The 25,891-nt window shown below is 40.3% G+C and overlaps 1 protein-coding gene, 2 non-coding genes and 1 pseudogene across 3 annotated transcripts in view; 3 read left to right on the top strand and 1 right to left on the bottom strand.

Moving 5' to 3' along the window:
* The window catches only part of LOC133528569 (hemicentin-1-like), a 324,344-nt gene that overhangs the window by 131,096 nt on the left and 167,357 nt on the right, over positions 1-25,891 (top strand). The gene's annotated exons all lie outside the window — the stretch shown is intronic.
* Positions 1,666-13,967, bottom strand: LOC133528457 (prominin-like protein; annotated as a pseudogene).
* On the top strand, positions 10,638-10,709 carry Trnap-agg (transfer RNA proline (anticodon AGG)). Its single transcript has one exon. It is a non-coding gene; the product is annotated as a tRNA-Pro (tRNA).
* Trnae-uuc (transfer RNA glutamic acid (anticodon UUC)) lies at positions 17,096-17,167 on the top strand. Its single transcript has one exon. It is a non-coding gene; the product is annotated as a tRNA-Glu (tRNA).

Raw genomic sequence — 25,891 nt, 5'->3', positions numbered from 1 at the left:
CCTTGTCCTTTGTCCGATTATCACACGTAATTAATTTGCAAAACTATTTTTGTAAAAACACCGAATTGTCTTAATCCTTAAAGTTCCTTTGGCTTAATTCACTTTTGTAACATATTTATCCAACTAATTAACCACTTTTCCATATGTATTTAACGTTATTTCACCGAAATTACACTCATTTTCTATTGAACCAATTATTTTTACGTGTCACTGTTCAAGCATCCTGGTTCGTATGGACCATGTTCTTTACGGGATAAGGTTCAATTTTGATTGCAGGTGAATCATAAGGCAAACGCGTCTGGATTCTTAACTGATTTTATTGTAACTGAACGAGAGGGTAAAAATGCATAAGTATCTATAGGTACAGCTAGATAGTAAGTATAGTATGAGGACGGAAATCGACAAAACATAGACATTGCAGAAAACCTTCGAGGAGTAATTCTCGGATTTTATTATTCCAGACACTAATATTCGCTAATGTGGTGTAATGTAATGGCCGCCACAGCACTCACCACAGCAGACAACGCGAGCCGGCGCCCTTGTTGCAGCAGTCGCTGGCGCCGTACACGTCGGGCCGCTTGCAGCCATGCAAGAGTATGTGGTGTAATGTAATGGCCGCCACAGCACTCACCACAGCAGACAACGCGAGCCGGCGCCCTTGTTGCAGCAGTCGCTGGCGCCGTACACGTCGGGCCGCTTGCAGCCATGCAAGAGTATGTGGTGTAATGTAATGGCCGCCACAGCACTCACCACAGCAGACAACGCGAGCCGGCGCCCTTGTTGCAGCAGTCGCTGGCGCCGTACACGTCGGGCCGCTTGCAGCCATGCAAGAGTATGTGGTGTAATGTAATGGCCGCCACAGCACTCACCACAGCAGACAACGCGAGCCGGCGCCCTTGTTGCAGCAGTCGCTGGCGCCGTACACGTCGGGCCGCTGCAGCCATGCAAGAGTATGTGGTGTAATGTAATGGCCGCCACAGCACTCACCACAGCAGACAACGCGAGCCGGCGCCCTTGTTGCAGCAGTCGCTGGCGCCGTACACGTCGGGCCGCTTGCAGCCATGCAAGAGTATGTGGTGTAATGTAATGGCCGCCACAGCACTCACCACAGCAGACAACGCGAGCCGGCGCCCTTGTTGCAGCAGTCGCTGGCGCCGTACACGTCGGGCCGCTTGCAGCCATGCAAGAGTATGTGGTGTAATGTAATGGCCGCCACAGCACTCACCACAGCAGACAACGCGAGCCGGCGCCCTTGTTGCAGCAGTCGCTAGCGCCGTACACGTCGGGCCGCTTGCAGCCATGCAAGAGTATGTGGTGTAATGTAATGGCCGCCACAGCACTCACCACAGCAGACAACGCGAGCCGGCGCCCTTGTTGCAGCAGTCGCTGGCGCCGTACACGTCGGGCCGCTTGCAGCCATGCAAGAGTATGTGGTGTAATGTAATGGCCGCCACAGCACTCACCACAGCAGACAACGCGAGCCGGCGCCCTTGTTGCAGCAGTCGCTGGCGCCGTACACGTCGGGCCGCTTGCAGCCATGCAAGAGTATGTGGTGTAATGTAATGGCCGCCACAGCACTCACCACAGCAGACAACGCGAGCCGGCGCCCTTGTTGCAGCAGTCGCTAGCGCCGTACACGTCGGGCCGCTTGCAGCCATGCAAGAGTATGTGGTGTAATGTAATGGCCGCCACAGCACTCACCACAGCAGACAACGCGAGCCGGCGCCCTTGTTGCAGCAGTCGCTGGCGCCGTACACGTCGGGCCGCTTGCCGCACACGCCGCACACCAGCCCCCAAACCATCATACACGTGATCTGCGAACGCGCACACATTTTGATAAACACACGTAGAAAGGTAGGCTGTTTATCGGTATTCTACAGGATATATTTCGGGGTGTGTGCGATGGGATTAAATGCCACCGTAGGACTAAATGCGGATTTGCGTTCCACCCTTACGTCGTTACTCTGCCATTGGTTCGCACTAAACGCTACGCATCCAGCTTTATCATGCGAACGGCTAAGGAGTGGAATTCACTTCCAGCAAATCTATTCCCAGTTCACTGTAACTTGGATCTTTTTAAATCTATTTAGAGTGAATAGACATCCTTAGGTAAGCATGTTCCATCCTAGACTGCATTGGCAGTGACCATCAGGTAAGACTGTGGTCAAAAGGTGGTGGTTTTCCTAATAAAAAAATAAAAATAAAACATTCTTAAAGATATCACTTGAAAGTGTTGCTCCAGATGAAGAGCTGAGCGGATCGTGTTGATCGTCGAGCGACTCGACTATAACAACGATATCAGGTGAGTTAAAACTTAGCCATCTAAATACCATCGTAATTATATCACAAATCGTTTTCAGAAAACTGTTATCCGTACCCAAGGTAAACCTGTAAGGCCGCGGACTGGACGCACGTGTCGGCGAGAGCGGCGCTCGCATCGCCAGTCGCGTGTGTCCAATCTGCGACCTAACGCAAATAATTAAACACCCACCACGGTCACGTTCAGTCGCTGCTACAATAACGAATTATAATTTGTGGCTTACCAGTAATAGAGGCAGCAACCCGACCAGCGTGGCGGCGGTAAGGGCCATACGTGTCGTAGTATTTTTGAATGTGCTCCTGCTTGTAACATTTGCGTGTGTACAGAAAGCGACTTATTTCGACATAAATACAAGAAACATACCAGTAGCAGAGAGGCGGCAGCAGCCCGGCCCGCGTGGCGGCGGTAAGGGCCGTACGCGTCGTAGTATTGTTGCACGTGGTCCGCGACGCCCGCGCTGTGCTCTTCAATTATTGCCGATGCGTTGTTGGAGAGGGCTGTCACGCGGTCCGCCATCTTTTTGAGCTTGCGTCCTGTACAAAATAATACGAATTAAAACAATGCACTTTTTGAAAAACGTTTTATGAAAACAAAACAATATCAAATAGTAACGTAAACGTTTATCAATGAGTATCAAATGTACCTTCTAAAAAAAAATTACAAAGATATATTTTGTCAAGCTAACATAATCAATTTTAATTGGAATCCCAGCAGCTCCGTCATGTGGTCAAGTGGTATGTAGTTATGAACATAAAAGCGTCAATAAAAGCTAGCTATAGTGAATGACGCATACATACCGGTCTCAGCGAGCGCCTCCTTGACATTGGGAATATGGTCGTCAACGGATTGCTGGATGCCGGCCTGGATGTTGGCGAAGACCTGCTGTCCTTCCTCAACGTCTGCTTTAATATGGCTGTCCAGAAGCTCCGTCACGTTTTCAGCAACTCGGAGACGTCCGGCATCTGTAAGTATTTGAGGATCATTTTATCTAGGCTTAAAACTCTCCAAAACCAACTGATATATGTTTTCAGTCAAGTATGCTCTGGCCGTGGTCGATACAACACATACATAGACACAAAAATATGGAAACAACTTTGTTCTCTTTAATATATCATGTTTCTATTTTTATTGTATACCTTTATACACAAGTATAAGGTATTTAGTACTAATACAAATTAGGCATCCCCAAAACATTAAAAATACACGCTAAATGTATCAAAATATTCTAAAATATTGTCAAAAACATAAAGAAATCGGAAAAGTACATAATTATACCCTTTTAAGTGCCTTGAGTACAAAATGTTGACTAAAAGTAGAGAAGTATAAAATCCATCGTTTAAAAATCATACCTTTCTATTGTATTACAAGCTTGTTACCATACTTTTGGCCGGGAGTACAAATCTATAAGAAAAAAAACATATGATCCTAACGCTCGTGCGCAATTGAAAGTTCCTAAACCCGTGAATAAGTATATATTTTCTTCAGATTCTTAGATACATTTTATAGGGGCGATAATACAGAGAAACTTCATGAAACACGACGCCAAAAGCAGAGGGCTTGGATGGATGGTTCGAGCTTCGAGCGACCGGTTTGGCCTAGAGGGTAGTGACCCTGCCTACGAAGCTGATGCTCCTGGGTTCAAATCCTGGTAAGGACATTTATGAGTGTGATGAGCATGGATAAATGTTCCTAATTCATGGGTGTTTTTATGTATTTAAGTATTTATAAATATGTATATAATATTATATGTATCGTTGTCTAAGTACCCTCAACACAAGCCTTATTGAGCTTACTGTGGGACTTAGTCAATTTGAGTAATAATGTCCTATAATATTTATTTATTTATAGTAAGCGATTCGTCACTATAAGCGAAGTTATCTTATCCGACTTTATTACAAAGATTTTTATATGAAAACCAAACTTCGCACAGTAATTACGTTATAGTAAGCGGTTGTCAGTATAAGCGGAGTCATAATAAACGGATCCACTGTACATTATTTTTGCAGAGAAATGCGCAAAAATAATAAGTCAAAGAATTACACAAAAAAGGACACTGGCTTCTTAAATCATCGTTATTATATAACGTGAGGCAAAAAGGTGACAACCCACTTGAATAACTGAATGCAAATAAATAAATAAATAATAATAATAAATAAATATTATAGAACATTGTTACACAAATTGACTACGTCCCACAGTAAGCTCAATAAGGCTTGTGTTGCGGGTACTTAGATAACGATATATATAATATATAAATATTTATAAATACTTAAATAAATAGAAAACAACCACGACTCAGGAACAAATATATGCTCATCGCACGAATAAATGCCCTCACCAGGATTTGAGCCGGGACCATCAGCTTCGTAGGCAGAGTCACTACCCACTAGGCCAAACCGGTCTGCAAATGATTGTGAGAAATATAATATGTAATAAATCCACAACTATTTCGGCACAAATATCACTTACCGTCGGGAAGTATTTGTCAAGCATCTGCTCCACAAGTGGCGTGAAACGAACATCAAAGTAGGGGTGTTTAATAAAACACAGAAACACTGGAAGCTTCCACAGTAATCACTTTTATTATTATTGGGGTGTTGCGGGTATTTGAGTGCCACGTCGACCAAGCAGTAAACTATTGTGACGGCCCTTTGAAGTTCATTACTAATGGCCGCTGAGACCAGGATCACCTTACCAATATTAGGTATCAATGGTTATATCTGTACATTTGGTAGTCTATTATAAAATGTATAAACATAGAATTGTATGAAATAATGTTTATTCAAAGCCGTATTTCATAAAACTACAATTTATATTGAGTGTTGAAGCGCTTGATCCATTGACAAAAGGTCCGTCTGTGTAAAATTGGCGGGCCATATGCGTTTTCCATTAACGTGGTGGTACGGTCACGTCTGAAAATATCGATACGAAAAAAGTGGCAAAAATATGTATACACGACTTTATTGCCCATAATATTAAGGTAGTGTATACATATTTATGGCAAATTTTTTGTACCGATATTTTAAGACGTGACTGTATTAAAAAATACTTTTAAACTGTACATGTATGTAGGCTTTGTACCTTCATGAAATCGACCCCGTGCAGTACAACAATATTACAAACAGTGCACACAGAAAAATGCAGAAAGTAATACGAAAAAGATATGATGAGCTATCGAAATGGTGCTGAGCAAAGCATGTGCTATGGTTGTTATGTAAATTCACATCAATCCGACCGGTCGACGCCGGTCTAGAACTAGATCATAAAAGAAATTGTAGCTTAAAGACAGACTTTGATCCAGTGATATGTGTTAAATTTGTTAAATATCAAAAAGGGACGCCACCTAATAGATCAAATGCTAAATGTATGGCGGTATCGTTTCGAGCGATAGGGCCACAACCTTTAGCCGATACCGGTAAGATGGCGCCACTTTTTGATATTTAACTAATTTAAACACATATCAGTGAAAGTATAAGGATCAAAGTCAAATGGCGTTCTAAAAGTTTTAATCATGTGTCAAAAGATGGCAGTAAATTTACGGCTACAAAGTTTTCTTTGACAATCCACCTATATTTCAAATTCTCTTTGATGCGAAGTTAGCCGATGCAACCCAGCCCGGTCGATGTGAATCATACATTAGATTTAGACAATCACGGATTTTCGTGTCTAAAGGTGTTATGAACTTACCTGGCTATAGTGTATGTCGGTGTCGAGTTGTCCAATCTTGTATTTCTCCTGCAGACGGATGCACTGGGGCTGTTCGCACTTGGCCAGGGTCTGGAGCAGTTGAGCTTTCACTTTGCGTAGACCTGCAGATAAATAAACCGTTAGAAACCAGGTAAAAGCTGGCTAACATGTGTTAAACTAAAAAATTATTCGAATTTACTTTAAAACTGATAAACAAGAGAGCGAAGGAAAATTGGAAGTGGAACGCAGACTGTACAGTAATAAGCTACCCACATCGGCACAATAATATGCCTATACCTACATGGGCACATGGATGATGTGGGTTATAAGGGGAATGAGTAATTGCCATAATATTAGATCGGGGGCACGGCAGTGCCCCCCCCCAAAACAAGCAAAGCGGAGCGAAAGGGCACTACCTACCTTTTCTCGAAGCGCTTCGTCGTTTTTTGATCCCTCATAACTTGGGTTTGGATTATACCAGATAAACAAAATTCTTGGAATATAATGTCAATAGTGGACTTAATAAGCATAAAAAAATCAACTGCATAGCTCTCACATTTTAGATTAGGTATATTGATATCTAAAAAACTGCGATATTGTCACTGACTCATCACTCACTCAATAATGATCATCAAAACCCTTAGGGTACTTCCTGAAGTCCTAGGAAGCTGAAATTTGGTATGTAGGATAGTATTAGTACACAAATAACAAAAAAAAACTTAAAATATTCAGCACCTAAGGGGTGAAAAAGGGGTGACTTTTTGTATGGCGAATCAATTACCTCTGAACCGATTTAGTTGAAATTTGGTATGTAGATAGCTTTGTTTTGGGGATGGATATAGAATAGTTTTCAACCCAACAATCATAAGAGTGAAATGGTGAGGAAAAGGGCGTTAGGGGGGGAAAGGGGTTGAAATTTGTATAGGGAATTAGTAAAAAATGCAGATTGTATAAAAGATGCCCCCAGATACGTATTTCAGGATTTTTAATAGTACGAGTAAATAACCCCAACCCTTTAAATTGGGGTATAGAAGATTGGCTTAAGCAACTTACAAAAAGAAGGGAAATCCCATCAAAAACATTTTCATGTAAAATGTTGCCAAGACGAAACCATAAGGCTCACACTGTCAAAAAGTTATCAGATCCATTCTACAGCCAATCTTCTAACTCTAAAAGTCCTAGCTTCACAAACTCTACTTAGTCATAATATATTAGAACCCTAAAGAAAAAAAGAAAAAAAGAATAAGCACAGTACCAGAGTTGAGCAGTTCAGCGTTATTCCGCAGCATAGACGTGATGTTGTGGACGCTCTTCAAATCTGCCTGCACTGTGTCCAGTTGCTGCACCATATTGTATAGCGTAGTCACGGAAACCGCGTGCGAGAACTCCCCTAGTTTTCTTGATACCGTCGTGCCGCTATCTGAAATCATTAAAGTTATTTTAGTTGTAGAATTGTGTAGAAGTCTGTTAATTTAGTTCACCGTCTCTGAGGTATTTTTCATTATGATCAAAACATGAACCTTTTCGTTTTGCGTTGTGTAGTTGGAAAGATATATGAGTGAAGTGGTCGAATACCAGCTATGTTTAAAATAAAAGAAGAAAAGTCACCCCTACACACTTCTCCAGATACAAAGAGCAAAGACTCACTTGTAAGGAGGTTGTCAAGTGCCCGCTCGAGCTCGGCATAGTTTGTTGACGAGCAGCCATCGAACGTGGGCTTGTGTAGCATTGAAGTAAGCCTTCGTGTCCTTGATGCCGAGCGGACGGCGTTGGATGCTTCGCTCGCTTGTAACTAACACACTTACTTTTGAGGAGGTTGTCAAGTGTCCGCTGGAGCTCGGCATAGTTGTTGACGAGCAGCCATCGAACGTGGTATTGCGTAGCTGAGGTAAGCCTTCGTGTCCTTGATGCCGGACCGGACGGCGTTGGGTGCTTCGCTCTTGTAACTAACACACTTACTTGTAAGGAGGTTGTCTAGTGTCCTTTCGAGTTCGGCATAGTTGTTGACGAGGAGCCATCGAACGTGGGCTTGTGTTGCGTTGAGATAAGCTTTCGTGTCCTTGATGCCGGAGCGGACGGCGTTGGGTGCTTCGCTCGCGCTTCGGTCGAGCTGTTCGTCAGTCGCGAATGCGCATACTACTCCGAACCTGACAATTTATAGAAAATAAACAATTAGTAGGTATAATCAACCAACATTTCAGCTTATTAATTAATTATTACTTTCGAAATTAGCAACTTATTTTTGCTCGGTGCTATCATTAACGGTTATGCTTTGCCTATTATTTCTGGCTACGTTGCGTTGACCGAAACGAGATAACGAGGCAAGAGGCATTGTGACTTTAGATCACCCGAATGTAGAAAAATATATCACTGTAAGGGTATTAACTTGTAAAAGAGCCCTTGAGGCCTACTTGCAGAAAATTTTATTTAAATTTTAATTTTGTTCAGATCTGCTGTTTAGATTTGTTCGAACAGGTTATCGCTTTAAAAAACTATCTAAAAATCAATAAAAGCAACAAACACAATACAACAAACACAGTTTTAGCGCGCTCCGTTATGCAAGATATGTATCATTGTTGTTGTTGTTGTCCAAAGCACCCCAGAGGTGTAAAGGGCCTTCACAAGCTCGCGCCACGCCTTCCTATCCTCAGCTCGTCCTCTGGCCTCGCTCCAGCTCAACCCGACCGCTCGTAGCTCTCTTAGGACGGACCGTTGCCAAGAGTGTATACAGGACGCCCGGAGCCACGGCTTCCGTCCGGCGGTTTCCACGCGAAAGCTATGGTAGCATTATTCGTTTATGTGGTTATGGTAGCGTTATATGTATCATTATAGTCGATTAATATAATTTTGTAGGACTTACAAGAAAAGTGTCAGCAGCCCTATGAGCACAATAGCCAGCAAGCCCTTGAGGCACGCGTCGTACTTGCGGTCGAACGTGCGCCTCCGACGCCCTGAGCGGCACCAGTAGCAGCAGCACCAGAACAGTCTGCAAACAGACAATGTTATGTCAGCAATCAATACATCATATTTGTCTTGATTAACTTTGTTGATAAAAATGTTCGTTTCGAAGCGGGGCGGGAGCTTAAATATTTGGCTTTCTTTTTTTTTCGTGGTCTAAAAAAAGTGCTTGTGGTAGAATAGCCATCTCTAAACGTTCGATGAGGGAAATATTATGCACTATCCAAATCAGGGGGATATTTTGATTACACGCAGGAATTCGCTGGTGGCTATCCTAACTCCTAACATTTAAACTTAGTTTAAGTCTGTTCAATTTTTTTTTCTTTTAGCTTGTACATAATTCATGTGTCAGCACTGTTAGTAGCGTAATCTCTAGTATTGTATATAATGCATGATAACTGACCCGGCGAGCGGCAGCGCGGCGGCCAGAGAACGGCGACAACGACGAACGCTGTCGGCCCCGTAGTGTGCGAGTAGCACGCGCCAGTTCTCCTGCGGGCTCGCGATCTCGAGGTGCCCGTCTGATACTGACACGATTCCTGTAACAACACAAATGTACTCATAAGTTCTGTGATTATCGTGGACCTGACGAACAGGTAGCAGCAGAAGAGCTAAGCCAGCAAGGTGTAGGTGTACAAACTGAGAGATGTCTAGATATCCCGAATATTTGAGGCCATCCCGAGTTTTATCCAAATTAGGTACATAAGAAATCTAGATCTAGTAAGCCACAATCCTACTAAATATGTATGACAGTACAAATGTTATGTTAGCTTCCTGGATAAACTAAAACAAACAGGAAAGTTTAGAGTTGCCATGATAACTGATGCTTCTCATATTAAACAATGCAAATGTATTCATTCTGACGCCCAACGAAATTAATCGTGTAGATGAAGATGGAAACACGCTGCATATGTCCACTACTATGCCCAAAGTTCACATTTATAGCTTTCTTAGAAGAAACAGTTCCGAAAGTCACATTTCAGTACAAAAGTTTAGTCACTTACGCCATTTGTAACTAAGTCGCAATAATAGTTAACTACTTAATACAGTCCGGCTATCTCATGTCTCCAATTGCATCTCATCAAGCGCTCTGACACACTAAACTATACCTTACATCTTGTAGTTAAGGTCCAGGATGGTTTAAAAGGTAGTGTTTATTAGGCAATGCCCGGTTTGTAGCAATTATTTATATCGGACAACACGAGCGTTGTGCTTACTCACGACTTGGCCGTTTCATTGGTTTATTGCTTAAGGTTTAAGCAGTGTGCTAATTTAAAGCTATAAATTAAGATATTTATGCTTAATAATGTCTATTTTATTATATTACTTTCTAGGCATCTATGCGATATACGCCATTTTAATGTTATTAGCGTCATTGATCTTTAAAAATCGGGAACTTGAAACACATAATAAGAATTAATTTAAAACGAAAAGATAAGAAAATTAAGAACATGTCAACCGCCTTAAATATACCAACCTCAACGCTATATGTATACATACAATAGTTATTATCATAATACTATATAACACTACATAAATTAACCTTTAAATTAAGGAGTAACGAAATTCAAGTTCCCATGAATTTAAAATGTAATGTAAACTAATTTCGATGTTACTTCACAGCAAAGCAGCGCGTAGAATTGAATGCGATATTTCGTCCGCTCTCTCAACCGGCTCGTTGGTCTAGGGGTATGATTTTCGCTTAGGGTGCGAGAGGTCCCGGGTTCAAATCCCGGACGAGCCCAACAATCTTTTTTATTTTCTTTTTTATTTTTATTTAGTATTCATTTTGATATTTTTTTGGAATTATAATTTAAAGGTGTTTCTATAAAAAAAAAAAACTTAAAACGTAAAGCTGTCAACCGTTCCAATGCACGGTGGCTGAGAAGCACCCATTGAGACGGGGTCATTGCCCCGTCAGCTGTCACGCCTCAAGGAAACGGTTCAACAAACCGACACGTCATCTTAAACCAATAAATTACACTTAACACCATACTGGTGTTAATGATGTTCTAACAGCGAACAGTTAGAAATTAGAACTAACACGCTAAACGTTATAAGTTACTTGTAGTTAACAAAGTAGGTAAGCATGTTAGCTTCGCATTGACCTAGTGCTCAAGATAATTGCTAGCTAAATTAATCGATGCTTAGATGCCGTAAATCTATGGTTCAGTCAGAGATTATAGAGGTTTAAGCTCCATTTTTGTAGATGGTGTTAATAATGATGGCATTTAAGCTTTGTTTTAATTTTAAGCAAATCTGGCATCTTACAACTTACGATCACTCTATTTCTCGCTGGTTCTATTAACACTAACAGACCTAACAGACCGGCTTTGCTTAATGGAATCACGGTTCGTTCAAGGCTGGTCGGCCAGGGTTTGAAATGTGGAACGTATGGATTGAATTGACGAACGGTAAATAATCTTATCAAAAGATAAGGACTATTCAACACCCAATATGTCCTTTCCCGCTGATTAAACTAAATTATGTATTTATCTTCATACCAAGAAATAATATCACTAAATCGGATTACCGATTAAAGCGCGAAGAGGTTGCTTAATCATTTTTAATATGTGTTATCTCAAGAATATCACTTTATATATTGATTAGTAGGGATAGATAATTAAGCTAACCATCATTCATCACAAAAGTATTAGGTTAATGAAAGCAATTTTCGTAAAAGCGAAAATTAGCTTTAAATAGCATTAAAGAAGAACAAAGAGATGAAAATACCTAGTTTCCTTTGAAAAACGCTGTAAGCATCGCTGTAAGGAACTATAAATGAATAAGACCATTAGAAGTATATCCTGACAACAATGAACAACCAAACAGGGCTGTAATACACGTAGCTTACAGAATACAGAGCCGTTGAATCGAGCAAACTAGTATACCTACATGTTTTTTTTTTAGTATATATCCGTACCTTGCTAGATGAATGTGTAAGATCATACTGGACAAGTTTTACGACACCAACCCCAGATTTCAGCTGATGAGAAGTAGAAGTTTTCTCCGGGACTGCCATTTTTTTGTTATTTCTGGGTTGGCCTTCTAGTAGTTGTTCAAGTTTGTCCCTATCGCTAAAGGTTGATCGATCGCGCTCCTATACTACTAAATTAGTAAGGGAGTACACGTGATGGGTGACCGCCGGTTGTTATGCTCCATCTTGTAGTTGATGTGAACTGTGTGATAAACTAGTTAAGTTATAGTCTGGCAAACAACTTTGTCAATAGAAAAAGGCGCGAAATTAAAATTTTATATGGGACGATAACCCTTCGCGCCAATTTTTTTTTCATTTGCCGCTTTTTCCTACTGAATTTTAGTTACACGTAGTTTTACTGGGCATTTTCTACATATCTACGAAAATTAGATGTAATATAAAATACTCTTTAGAGTGAGGTTACACTAGCAATTTGTGTTACGTTTACGTCGCGTCGTCGCAACGCATGAATGTGGCATGTCATGAAAAAAAATATGTAAAAACGCAGCATTGACCTTGCGACGACGCTTGCGACGAAACAACGCGACGCAACGCAACGCATCAGTGTCACCTCACTCTTATTGGTATCCGAAACCAAGCTGCTAGCCTAGCTGCGTCCTTTAATGTACAGTACAGTGTACACGGAACCTGTTCCTACATATATACTTCTACCTGCGTGCAGTCCAGAACAATACGTTGCCTCTGTCATGCACGTGTGTGATAATCTAATTAAAGTGCTAAGACAAACGACGGAGCAACCCTGAACACCAACGGCACATAAGAATCATGTTCGCAAAACTTTGACCCAGAATGTACGCTATTGTTCGCACAACCGAGGAAACAATGCATACGTTCCGTAAATCGTAATCAAAACCGCGTGTAAACACTAATTAAATGCTAATTGAGACGCTCATTACGAAAACCAACTCAATGAAAGAAAGAATAACGATGACGAATCTTTTGTTTCCGATATGAATGATCATAGAAGGATGCCTCATCACACGAATATTTTGGAAATATTTAGTGTAAACACACAGAAATATACGGTCAGCGCCAAAAGTGATCAAAAATATGCTGTATATAGTTTTATTTTGTCCACGGCGCTGTAAATACACTCAAAACCAAAGAAAATTGGTCACTTAAATCCGAACAGCTTGCCTATTTTGAGAGAAAACACAACGTATCATTATGATGACTTCATTATTCATCGTGTTCTTAGTATTTGCACTAGTTGCACGTAAAACTATGCAATCGCAACGTCTATTTCAATAATAAACCGGTATTAAAATAGACAAAAACATTTAACAGACTCAATTCACTTTAACGACCAGCCGACTTATGAATAAGTATTTAATGGAATCTAATTTGATTCAATTGAGTTGATGTATTTATTTAGAAATAGGACAAGTCCTCCTCAAGAGATATAAAAGCTGGATAAGCTGTAGACTAACCTTATGGACTTAGATCTTTCTGGTAATCCTGATTAAGAAAGTTTGGTGTACGTGTGAGACATTCTGATATTGTTCATGGATTATCGCATTCTCGGCTAAAGGGAACTTATTGCTTTAGTTATTTCGCAGAGCTAGTACGGTCAAGGACTTTAATAGTTGAGCCATTTAGGGTTTATTTTACTTTATTACAACTAAATTAGCTTGACCTTAGAGGTTCAACAATTCAAGTTTGTGACCGTACAGAAGTGGCCGCTGCATTTGAGTATAAAGTAAAAAAGAAAATCGATTATTTTTACTAATCTTGTTAGTCTTACCCGATGCGAAGTAGAAGGGATAAAGCCTGAAATGGATCAATATAATACTCATTTGACATTTGATGAAAACATAATAGGTACCAAAGCATCATAACTGTTATTTATAGAATGACGTTTAGGCACATAATAATTGAAGTTACAAGGGCAAATCAAATTATACATATGTAAATATCAGACCTCGCCAGTATTACCTTTTCAATCATACTTCAAATTAGAAAAAATTCTAGGAAATTCAGCTAACCTTGTATCTTGGGTGCCATGTTCATCATTACGTTCACAATGGCAACCGGAGCGCGGTAACCGCAATTTCGAGGGCCTTGGCCGTGACGCGTCACAGCGCGTCGCCGTCACGCTCCGTGGCCCGATGCTTGTGATTACGACATACGAGTATATACCATGGATTAAGGAAGAGGCACCAGTTTAAAATGCGTTTTCAGCACAATTCTGAGGGTCTTGGCCTTGGGCTGTCACCGCGCGGCGTCGGGACAGACGATTGTGATAAAGACGAGTATATACCACGGATGGATTCAGGAAGAGGCACCCCTGGCATCAGTTTTAACTGAGGCCCATGGCCGTGGGTCGCCATAGCGCATCACTGCGTGACGCTTGGAGGCCGGATGCCAGATGGTTATGGTCTTATGATTACAACATAGGATTATGATTATAACTATAACCATGGATTCAAGAAGAAACACCACTAGCACAAGTAGCGAAGAGATGGTCGAATGCTTGTCTTCGACTTGTGTACTATGGATTCAGGTACGGACAGTAGCGCAGAGGACATGTTTTTGAGGTCCTTGGCCGTAGGTATGTCAGAGCGCGACACCGTCACGCTCCGAGGCTTGACGGTTGATTATGACATGCGTAACTATAACTTTTCGAGGTCCTTGGCCGTGGGCCCGTCACGGCACGACGCCATGTCAACGTTACGTGTCGAGGCTCGATGGTTGATTATGACATTTGTACGTACTTGTACTTCCATAGGTCCCGGAAGGGCACCAGTAGGTAACAGTAACATAAACTTGAAGAAAAGTTGTATAAACCAGTTTCCAGAACCCAGAATTTATTGAAACCACGTCCACAGGGTGAGCTTTTCCTTTAATCTATCTTGCTCATTCTTCATCCAAAAAGCCAAAAACCTTTACTAATAAAATGAAGTGTGTGAGAAGTGTACAGTGAGCTGCGAAATTGTATGGAGAAAATATGAATGAATTCATTGATAAAGTCGCCATGGACTTTTACGGCTGATGGTACTTATACTGTATGCCTATTCCATTCGTTTGAAAGACATTTCTTACCAACGAATCTCCTACAAAAAATAAAACATTTCATTCAACATTCACAACACACTTCACACTTTACCACACAGACAATATGCTATTTTGGAAAATGGAAGCATTGTACAATCGATGGTGGCGGGGCCCCCCTCACTGGGCTTACTGCAACAATCGATACGGGAGCATCCCGGGCTTTACGCAAACCGTATCTCATCCAATCCAATTTTAGTTGATCTCCAGATGCCCGTAGTCAGTATGAAGATTACGGTCAAATAAAATACAGTTGTGTGGGGATATGTGAATAGTTAGGTTACAGGTACTAGGGGCGTTATTCATGTCGTGGCACGATCATAAAATTTGATTTCATGAAATGCCATTTTAGAATTGATCACTTCATGATATAGTTAGGTTTGACTTGTTCATGATGTAGCCAACTGATCATTTGAATGATTGCCACATCATGAAATTATCAAGTCTAAGATCTGGCCATGGTTCAGATTGTTGAGCGAACACGGGCGAGTCGTAGGGTCTTAAAAGGACTTCAATCAGTTGTAAGAGAGAAAGCACTTTTGAGCTTTTCTAGTCTGAGTCAAATCCAAGGACTCCAAAACTGGCCCTGTAGCTATTTAACCAGTATAGTGCATGTGCTTCCTCCGGTCACACATGACATGGATCTCCGAGTCACGATACGCTAGTTATTCAGATTTATGTATTTTGCCTCTCTGGGGGCTGGTTCAATCAATGGGTTTGACATGGGAACAAAAAATATTTTCGTGTCATATGAAATTGCATCTCATTGTAATATAATTTATTTGTACAACAAGAGAGCAAAGTTTGATATTTCTTTGAGTGCCTATTTTGAGTCCCGTGCAAGCGAAAGATTCTATAATAGATTCACGAGCGTAGCGAGTGTATCAAATTCAGAATCTTGAGCGCAGTAAGGGACCCAAAAGCGCACGAGATGTAAATAACTTTGATCTCGTGTAGTACACAAAAAAATTCACGACAGCAGTGAGAATATATTTGGAAGGTAAAAATACAACCTGAAAAATTGTAATCCGTCTTCAACACTATTTAACTCATGTTTTCTTAAGGTATTCTAACAATCAAGTTTAAAAAACGAAAGAAATTTAAATAAACTAATACGGGAATAATGAAATAACGAACATCAACAGTTCCATCGACAACTTTTTTTGTAAAAAAAAAACTTTGTAAGATACGGTCCGAATTGCGGATACAACTTTTGTCAACTTCTATAGTAGAGATCGTTAAAAGTAGAATTATTTACTTTGCGTAATAATTGCGTATTTTTTTATGTTCACTGTTTTGATTGTATAAGAAAATACGTAAAATATGGTGTTTTTATTAAATTTTAAACTTTTATTTCATTAATTAATTATTCGTAGGGTTTTTGGAACGATGCGGTCTGGCTTATTTCGGGGGTCTATTATAAACTATCAATATACCGTTGAATTACGTTTGCACTTATTTTTGTCTCTTTCTTTTTGCTAATGACGTGAAAGAGACAAAGACAATAGAATCCAAATATTTCGAGCTTGTATTAGCGCACGTTGAAATGACATTCGAATATAAAGGTCACTTAAATGTTATTTTGTCTGACTCAGTGAGCAAAATGAGATTTTGCTCACTGTTTTTAAGCAGCAAATTACGCTTGTTCCAGCTGCTGACGTGAAAATAAGATTGTAATTGCTTAAGACATTACTGATTTTAGGTCAACAAACTACTTTACCTCGCGTAACCTTGCGAACGGACGCTAGAAACTCGATTATCAGTGCCAAGTTCAGAAACAAATTTGCTTACGTATGTTAAATATAGAATTCTATCATTATTGAAAATAAAACGGAAATAATTTTGGCCACTGTTGGTTTAAGGACAATAATTATATGTAGGTAAAGTAAGTAGAACAAATTACCAAACGGTGATTGTTGCAATACGTAACTAATAATGTTGATTATTATTACACCGACTGTATTTATCCATAGAAATTGGAACAAATAAAATTGTTGTTATCTTCACAATGCCGATTGTATTAACATACTGATATAGTTGATAAGCTGAAGCCAAACACGAAATTCGACAATTTAGTCATCTCCCGTATGGTCTAGTGGCTAGGATACCTGGCTTTCACCCAGGAGGCTCGGGTTCGATTCCCGGTACGGGAATAACTTTTTTTTTTTTTTTTTTTTTCTTTTGTTACCTGTATGTCATTACGTCATTAGGCCACCTGTTTAAGTTAACATCTAGAAATATTTGGCAAATCATTAAAGAAAAAAATGGTTGCTATGTTGGCAAAACAGGCCGACCATCACTTAAAATTGAAATCTTTTATCACTAATCACTGACTGTATTTTTCTTTCACCAGGCAACTAAGTTTGCGTTGTTTTATCGAAGAGTACATATGGCCACCTCCTGTGTACATGATCAGATCAGCTCGATGGTAGGTACCATAATATTGCATTATCACCCAACTTCCATACGTATGTGAACTGTCAGCTCAATCGAATAATGGGAAGTGGTTCTAATTTAGCTTGCAATTTGACTCGAACATACAAACATAAAAACAAATAAAAGCTTGTAAAAATAGTAAAATGTAAGTCAAACCTTTGACCCTTTGAAGGGTCTCTCGAGCTCGCAAGGACGCGAACGGTAATGAGGGTTCGTCTGAAGGATACTCCAAGTTTATTCTTGTTTCTTGTACGCCTGAAAGTATAGTACGAAGAAAGTCCCAAAAATATGTATACTCGACCTTATTGCCCATATATTAAGGTGTAATTTTGGCACTTTGTCCTCCGTATCTATATTTTCAGTTGAGACGTGACCGTACTCGCACCGAAATGGCAATCAGTATTGACTTGAATCAGATGCAAAACTGGAAAGGGTCCTTTTGACCTTGGCCTGGATTTTATGTGGATTTTTACGTAAAGGGATTGACCGGTTTTAATGCCGTTTCTATATTATTTGAACCAAGAGAATATCTTGATATATATCTTGTCCGATAAATGGATATAACCTCCTATTATACTCAGCGTCATTTTTGCAGTTTTCAATTTGGACCCTTCTGTAAATAGCTCAAAATTATAACAGGAATCGGGACCTTAGAGGATATTAATAAAAAACAAAACAAAGATCGATTCACCTACATTGAATAGGTAACTATTTCTGTATTACTTTTAAATCGTCCCTAAGATACATCTTTCCACTTTTTTTAGATTGCATTAATTTAATAATTCTCAAGCTTATTCAACACAAGATTAGCACGACTACAGACAGACGGCGCGGCGTTTTAGCAACATCGAGACATTTACGAGTAGCGAGAATTTAATAATGCACGTCGTGCAGTCGCAATCACCCGAAACGAATTCTCTGCACATTACCTATTCAGACTAACAGCTGTTAATACTCGTACACACGTTAATAAAACTACTTTCAATTGTATCAATACTCCACTTCCATTTGCATACAACGCTAGTAATTTATGATTCATATTCAACTTTGTATCAATTGCGTAGTGTGATAATGACCGCAAAATTATTTAAATCGCTCCGAACATTACTTATCTCATTTTATTTCCCCTATAGTAAAACATCAGGGTAAAATATCCCAATGTTCATGAATCAACTACGGGTAGCCAAAATGGCAAAAATGGAACCCTTGTAGTTTCATCATATCCGTCTGTCCGTATGTCACAGCCATTTTACTCGGAAACTTAAATACATATTTTAACAAATTTATCGTAGGTGTATTTTGATTTTCTGTGCATGAAATCTCGAATATGGACTTAAGCTATATCAGAGGAGCCACTTAGGTGTTGCCGACCCTTAGAAACCCTGAATACCCGTTTCTTGAAGAACCCCATGTCGTAGCGCAAAGGAACCGCGTAGGAAGGAAGGAAGGAAGGATGCCTCAAGAGGTATTCATAGGAACATCCACGTCAATTCCTACTTAATCAGTAATCACAATTTACGGCACCATAAAGCGTAATGAAAGCAACTGGTTCAATGCCATTATGCCACAATTGCCAAATAGTAGGCAATTCAGAGCGGACACTTCGATTAACTACGACCATTGGTCTCCTAACCTTTACTAAAATAAACGCGCTTATTCACTTCTCTGCTATTGAAGTATTAACAAAACAAAACATGGTTTGTTTTAAGTTTGTGTTTAGTGTAACTTTACCACGAAACTATCCACAAACCGTAGATATTGTTCCCTAGTTCTTGTGCTGACTTTAGAATTTCTCCCGAGCATAATGGAATCCAAAGGAACAGAACAGATGACTCTTAATCGACAGCATTTCGAAGAACCACAATTCAATAAAGTCCGACGGCCCCATCCCAAGATTTAACGTAGTCACTACATTTTTTGGTTTAATTCACGGTAGTCCTGCCTGTTCCGGGTCCGGTTCGATTCCTTTCGGTTTGAAACCCGCATCGATTCCTTTGGGTTTGTAAGCCGCACCCAACACCATTATGTCTTGTAACACAAGTTAAAATAATTACATACGTTACTATTTACTTCTGCATGTATCCGACCTGACGCCTTAGGCTACTCTCGCTAATTGGGTTAATAACAGCACTTAATTGAATCAAATTGACCGTTACGAGTAAATCAAACACATTAACAGAATATTCTAACCAACGACAATCGCACAGTAAGTCTGACCAATCGTGCGAAGGGAGAGCCGTGATGGCCTTGTTATACTGGCCATAACCGGAATGCACATGAACAGAAAACGGCACCAGGAAGTTCATATTTTTACCAATTTGTGAAGATAGGAGATTGACATGGTTTAGCATTAATAACGTAACGTTCTACGGGGTTTAACTATAGAAATATAAAAAAAACATTAGCTGTGCGTCTAAACAAAAACTCGAGAACTTAGCATAATTTAAATCTTTTTTTGTACCTTAATCTCCTGTGTAGGTAGGTGATTCTGATATACTATTAATAGCGTTTTTACAAGACTAGAAAGCCGCTCTTTTAATAGCGTTCTATTTCTATGGGGCTTAATGGCAGCAATCTTAAGGATTCGTCCGGAGATTAAGGGATTAGGGATTAATTCGATATCGATCACTAATCCGACTTGTCTGTCGCTATGACAATATCGTTGAGTGATGTAAAATGATTCCCCTTGTCGTTTTAACGATTAAGTCGCTAGTGAGACGAAAAGAGATGGAAAGAAGAATGGTAGGAATCACACTTAGAGACAGGAAAACAATCAAGCGGCTTCGAGAACACAGTAATGTCACTGATGTAACGAGGCGAATGGAAAAACTGAAGTGGGAGTGGGCTGGACATGTGGCCCGAAAAGACGGCTCATGGTGCAAGAGGCTGGTAGAGTGGAGACCTTGGGAGAGTTGCGCCCAGCAGGGAAGCCAAAAATGCGTTGGCATGATGACAACAAGAGAACAGTTGGATCGAAATGGATACATAGACCAGAATGGCAAAAATTTAAGGAAGCCTACACCTCTAAGATTGAAAAGGGGCTAAGAAGAAGAAGAAGAAGAGACTAGCACTCCCATAATTCGTTAGTTTGAGAGTTGGTCTCATCTCATGTTTGCACTAGCTTAATAGCCAAGACCTTCGAAATAAAATTCAAAATTCAAAATATATTCTGCAAGTAGGCCTCAAGGGCTCTTTTGCAAGTCAATACAACATTTACAGTAACATCATATAGTGACATGAAAAATACATAACAACATTTATAAATACAACAGCCAATACCTGGGTAAACATTACATTATAATAATCTTAAAATAAATAATTACTACAATACAATAGAGATGTATAGTCTCTATGGTTAAAACACATTAAATCTGGAGATGTAAAAGGTCCCCAATGTCAGAGTAGTAATACTAATAAGATTTGGAAGTGTATAAAGTCTCTCCAAGTGTGAAAATAAAATTTATACTGAATAAATAAATCGCGTCTGGTCTGGACTGTTAAGCAAGCAGTCTCATAAACTAATGCTATTAATATCACTGATATACGTATTTTTGCCAAAAACATTCATGGCGCGACATTTCATTTCTTTGTTACGAATCCAGCGATCGCATACCTTTTCATAAAGCTGTAGGTATTTCTCGTCATATTCTTTTCTTGTACTAAAGTCCAACGCAAGATGTTTAAGTCACGTCTAACTTTAGGTGACATTCGGATGGTGACCGCAGCAGCGGGAAATGAGCGATTATGTTACTGACCATTTTCTTAATAAGTTGAGTAATTGATTGACGTTCCAAACGCGACAGGAATGCGGCACCGACAGCAACGCAATCCAGCAATTACCGATAAAATTGTACCTTTTGCTTGAACACAGAATACAATATCTAAAATATCTTGACACAAAGCGAAGCGCTACTTGTACAAGTGTAACAATGTGCAATTGAAAAGCCGTTGTTTCCACCTGACGCCCGTCTGGCGCGTGTATCACTCGATTGAACAGCAACAAAGAAGATCAACATCCTGTGACTTTATTATTGAGATAGAGAGGAGACACTTGTGATAAACACACAATTAACAGCAAAAAATCTAAAATAAGCTTGATTTTCCTTTGTTACGTCGAACGAAAATCGTAAAGCGCTACACTTGTTACAAGTAGAACAATGTGCAATTGAAAATCCGTTGTTTTCCGCCTGACGCCCATCTTGCGCGTATATCATTCGATTGAATGGCGTCAAAGAGACGACATCCTGCGACTTTATACTTATAGAGATGGAGAGAAGATATATATTTTGCGACGTATGTAAATAAGCTCTATAATAATTATAACGTGTAAATTGGTTTTACTAATAAATAACTTATGACTTATGACTTATGACTATGTATTGACTCTCTTGCATTGACATATATCGAAAGGACGGTCTTACGGGCACTAAGAATGGTGCTAGTTCAACGGTGTCACTCACGAATACGAGCCAATTGTGCAGTCTTTAGGGTCTCCCCAAACTAGTCGACGCCGTTTCGGCAAATCGCGTACGGAAAAAGCTTTATGTCAACACAATAAGAGCGAATAAGTCGTAAATCGGCTCGGCCCACGCGAAACGACGTCTTTCGACGGGAAAACGGCGTTTTGCCGTAAAGCTGTTCGCATTCGTACGACGCTGTTTGCAGCCTACCGCACACGTTCGCATTCATAAATCTCCTTATACGCGCGTACGGTGCCGGAAAGAGTTGAACGGCTCCGATCACGGCCGAGTACCTACGATAAGGACCGGTCAGAGCTGGCGGAAGCCGTTCAGCGTCTTCGACGGCCGAACATAGCTGACGACGGCCGAACAGAGCCGATGACGGCCGAAGTAGCTACTGATGCGTTTGTATTTGTTCATTTGAATTATTACCCACATTAAAATCTGCAATAGATCTGACAACACGGAAGTAATAATGACGGAGGAACATTTAATAATATTAGTCGGTAAATATAAGTGTTTATATGACGTGTCTGACTCTAAGTAGGTATAGTGATCAAGTGTGCAAGTAAAATATCCATCATCACAGGTTATTATATAATATGTAACAATTACCAAGGAAAATAATCTTACAGGTCTGTTCAATTTCAAACTCAGGTTGTTACTAACAACCAGTCTCCAAAAATGAGATTTACGATTGCCGATCACCCGCTGTCCGACATCTGTTCGTCGGACTCAACGGCTGTACGTGTGCTGTCTGACGTCTCGACGGCAGGACGGAGCACGGGAGAGCCGACCGACGCTTTACAACTGTTGCGATAGCAAGTCGCAGGCGATCGGGCGTCTCTACGGCCGCAAGGAGGATGAGACTGCTAAACGCAGGTGTCCAACCGCGGAGACGGCCGATCGGCTAAATGCGAATAGTGTGGTGTAAAACACTCGGCGAAAGCCGACTCCACGTCGACTGGTTTGGGGAGACCCTTACGCCACAACAACGCGATTGGTTGATTAGTTCGCATCACGCGCGCGATTGTACTCCCTTGTTTTGCCAGTGATATTATTGCGCGTAATCGTATATGTGTATCGAATCGTAGCGGTACGGTGTGGAATTCGGAGATCGCGGATTTGAAAACTTCGGCCTTAAGTATATTAATGAATTTTTATATACGAAAAATCTTTTGACGAGGGAAAACAGTGACGACATATATTCCTAAGCCTAGTTTTCTCTTTGTCGGAAAATCGGATGGCAGTCGCTTTAGTAAAAAACTGGTATAAGCGCCAAACATTGGGATTTAGGTTGCTGAACGGACTCCAGACTTCCTTAATGAGCTTACCATAGGAAAAACCCTGAACAACGCTACGAAGACTGAGCAGCGTTGGGAGACTGCTATAGTAATTGGCACCTCTATGGTAATTGGCCAATCTTAACAACAAGACTTCTACTGCCTTGTTTCTTTCTGCCTTACTATGGAGTGGCCAATTATTATGCAGGGTCCAATATGTATAGCAGTCACCCTAGAAGTTACGATGCAGTCGCATGTAGGTATGTAACATGAAGCCAACTCTCGTACTTAACTGTCTGTCTGTATCACTCGAAGGACAGGACAAAAGCTTCGGTAGCCAATTTTATGAGAATGTAATGCAATACCAGTCTCATCTGCCTTTAGTTAGTAATATAGACTTCAGATAACAGTACCTATCACATGTCCGATCCGCAACGCGCATGCAGCGCTTACAGGATGACTTTATTAACTAGGATCTAGTGATGATGCTTCAAACATATCTGTTATACAAACCGTTTGCTTGCTTGCTTTTTCTTGGAGATTTTTCGTAATAAACAAACCGACAGGAATCGAGTTAACTATGGACAAGACTCGGAAACCGGTTAAATTTCCAAACCGTTATCATGAACTTGACGCAAAACCTTTTAATTTCGGTTTCGCTCGAAAAACCGTTATTTTACCGGTTTTTGTGAGAACAATTCTTGTCAAATTAACCGGGTTATAGCAAGATTAACCGGTTTCTTCATGCTTCGGTGTCTATGTTTACTTGGCACAGCACCAGGCCGGCCAGCCGTTACTTCGCTCGTCGGATAAACCGTTTTTTTTTAGGTTACAATAAAGTTCTTAAAACGTTCACGTTCTTATAAAAGTTCGGAGGAAAACCGAAATAAACCGGTATTTACCGGTATTTTATAAACCGGTTCAGAGCCTTGACTATGGACGCCTCGAAACTGCTCAGCTCGCTCGATCAATCGAGTTAAACAGTATCGAGGTTACAGCTGGCGTGAATTCAAGTAAATGATTGAAATATATCATTCCTTTAGTAGGCCAGCTTTGATAAATCGTCATCATAATTATTCTTCTAACGCTCGGAGCTCCACTGCTAGAGACGGAGAGATAAATGCGACCGTTTATTGTTTGTCTGCATCTTTTTCACTCAATATAGCAAGAGCGATAGAGTTGGAAGACTTTTTTAAAGTTTCGAGGCATCAGCTGTGTCGGTACCGACACTCTTCATTGGCAAGCTGATGCTGTAGTGGCTCCGGTGAGGGTTTCGAGCACACAAATCGACAGTTTTTAGATATTTCTTATTTTTCACGACGCACGAGCTTGCGTATACTGCCATGAGCAGCCATCGAAATCTATCTACCTTCCACTGGCTTTTATAAACGTCAAAAATATTCGAAAAAGTACCCTACCTACTGTCGCTAATTAATGTGTTCCATTTTGCGATACAGAAATGAAATGTCTCAAAAAAATAACAAATAAAACTAAACTAGAATTGGTGTCCGACCGATCAAGCTGTTTCTATAAGAGGATTTGAGCTCTAAACCATGATGTAGAATGGTAACTTCGTTTTCTCGATGTTGAAAATCGATCACAGTTCAATCTACTTGCAATCAACAAATCTAATTATTAATTGCATAATGTGTACCTAGGAAAAGGTGGATGGCTTAATTGTGTGAGAGATGACATGAAACGAACGCGAGTGATTGATGAGATGACAGGCGAGAGAGGTATGGAAGAAAAAGACATGCTGCGTCGACCCAAATGAATGGGATAAGGGCAAGCGAATAATGACGAATTGCCTAATGTGCAAGTCGGGCGACACTTATGAAAGAAATTAGCAATTTTACTTCTCCGAAATGACCATTTGCTTTACACCACGCTTTAATGTCAACCAGTGTCATCCTCATAGGAATTCACAAGTACCTACATGTGACACGAGCATCATGATCTGTAACTGAGACGTATTCGTTCAAAGAGTTTACATCCCCAACAGTGCTGGTCAAATTTCAATGTTACGGCTCAAAGCACAAGGTTCACATTTAAAGATCAACTAAAATGAAAATAAGTGCGTGAAGTGCGTGCGTCAGCGCCCACTTTAGAAAGAGCTCTCAAGTTGGTTGTTGGTCAAAGCAAAAGTGTGATATCGGAGATCTGTTAAAAGTGGTTTGATAAGACTCTTCCCACTTCTCAGAAAGGCTATCGTCTGTATCAAGTGACCGGCGGAATGACCAACTACTGAGTAGGGGGAAATGTTTCTTGGTTCTAGAAACTACGATCTTTGTGCAATTAATTAGGTAATCCCATCTGAATAACGAAAGTGTGCCATTACTATATTTAAGTACCAGGCTATTAAATTTCTAGAATACATAATTGAAATCAAGGCAAGTCAAGTCAAGGCCAGTACTGTTAACTGTCCATGGGTGGACCTTATTATTACAAATGGCATAAGATCCACCGATGGACAGTTAAACAGCTAGTGTTGCTGTTTGTGCCTAACTTCACATCTTTATCATTGAATTTTATGAAATAAATTATTTTGCTAAAAAAATCATATTTAGTACAAGCTTTTATCGCTGACTGTACTTTTTTCCACAGGCAATTAATACTCATCAATTTTTTTTTATATTCGTGTTTTTATTAGAACTAGGTTACTTCAAAATGTCTCTAAAACGGTCAAATAAATGAACCG

This window comes from Cydia pomonella, chromosome 19 (genome assembly GCF_033807575.1).
Source record: "Cydia pomonella isolate Wapato2018A chromosome 19, ilCydPomo1, whole genome shotgun sequence".
NCBI classification, from domain to species: Eukaryota; Metazoa; Arthropoda; class Insecta; order Lepidoptera; family Tortricidae; genus Cydia; species Cydia pomonella.
The sequence above is the reverse complement of the archived record's forward strand: the minus strand, read 5'-3'. Positions and strand labels throughout refer to the sequence as shown.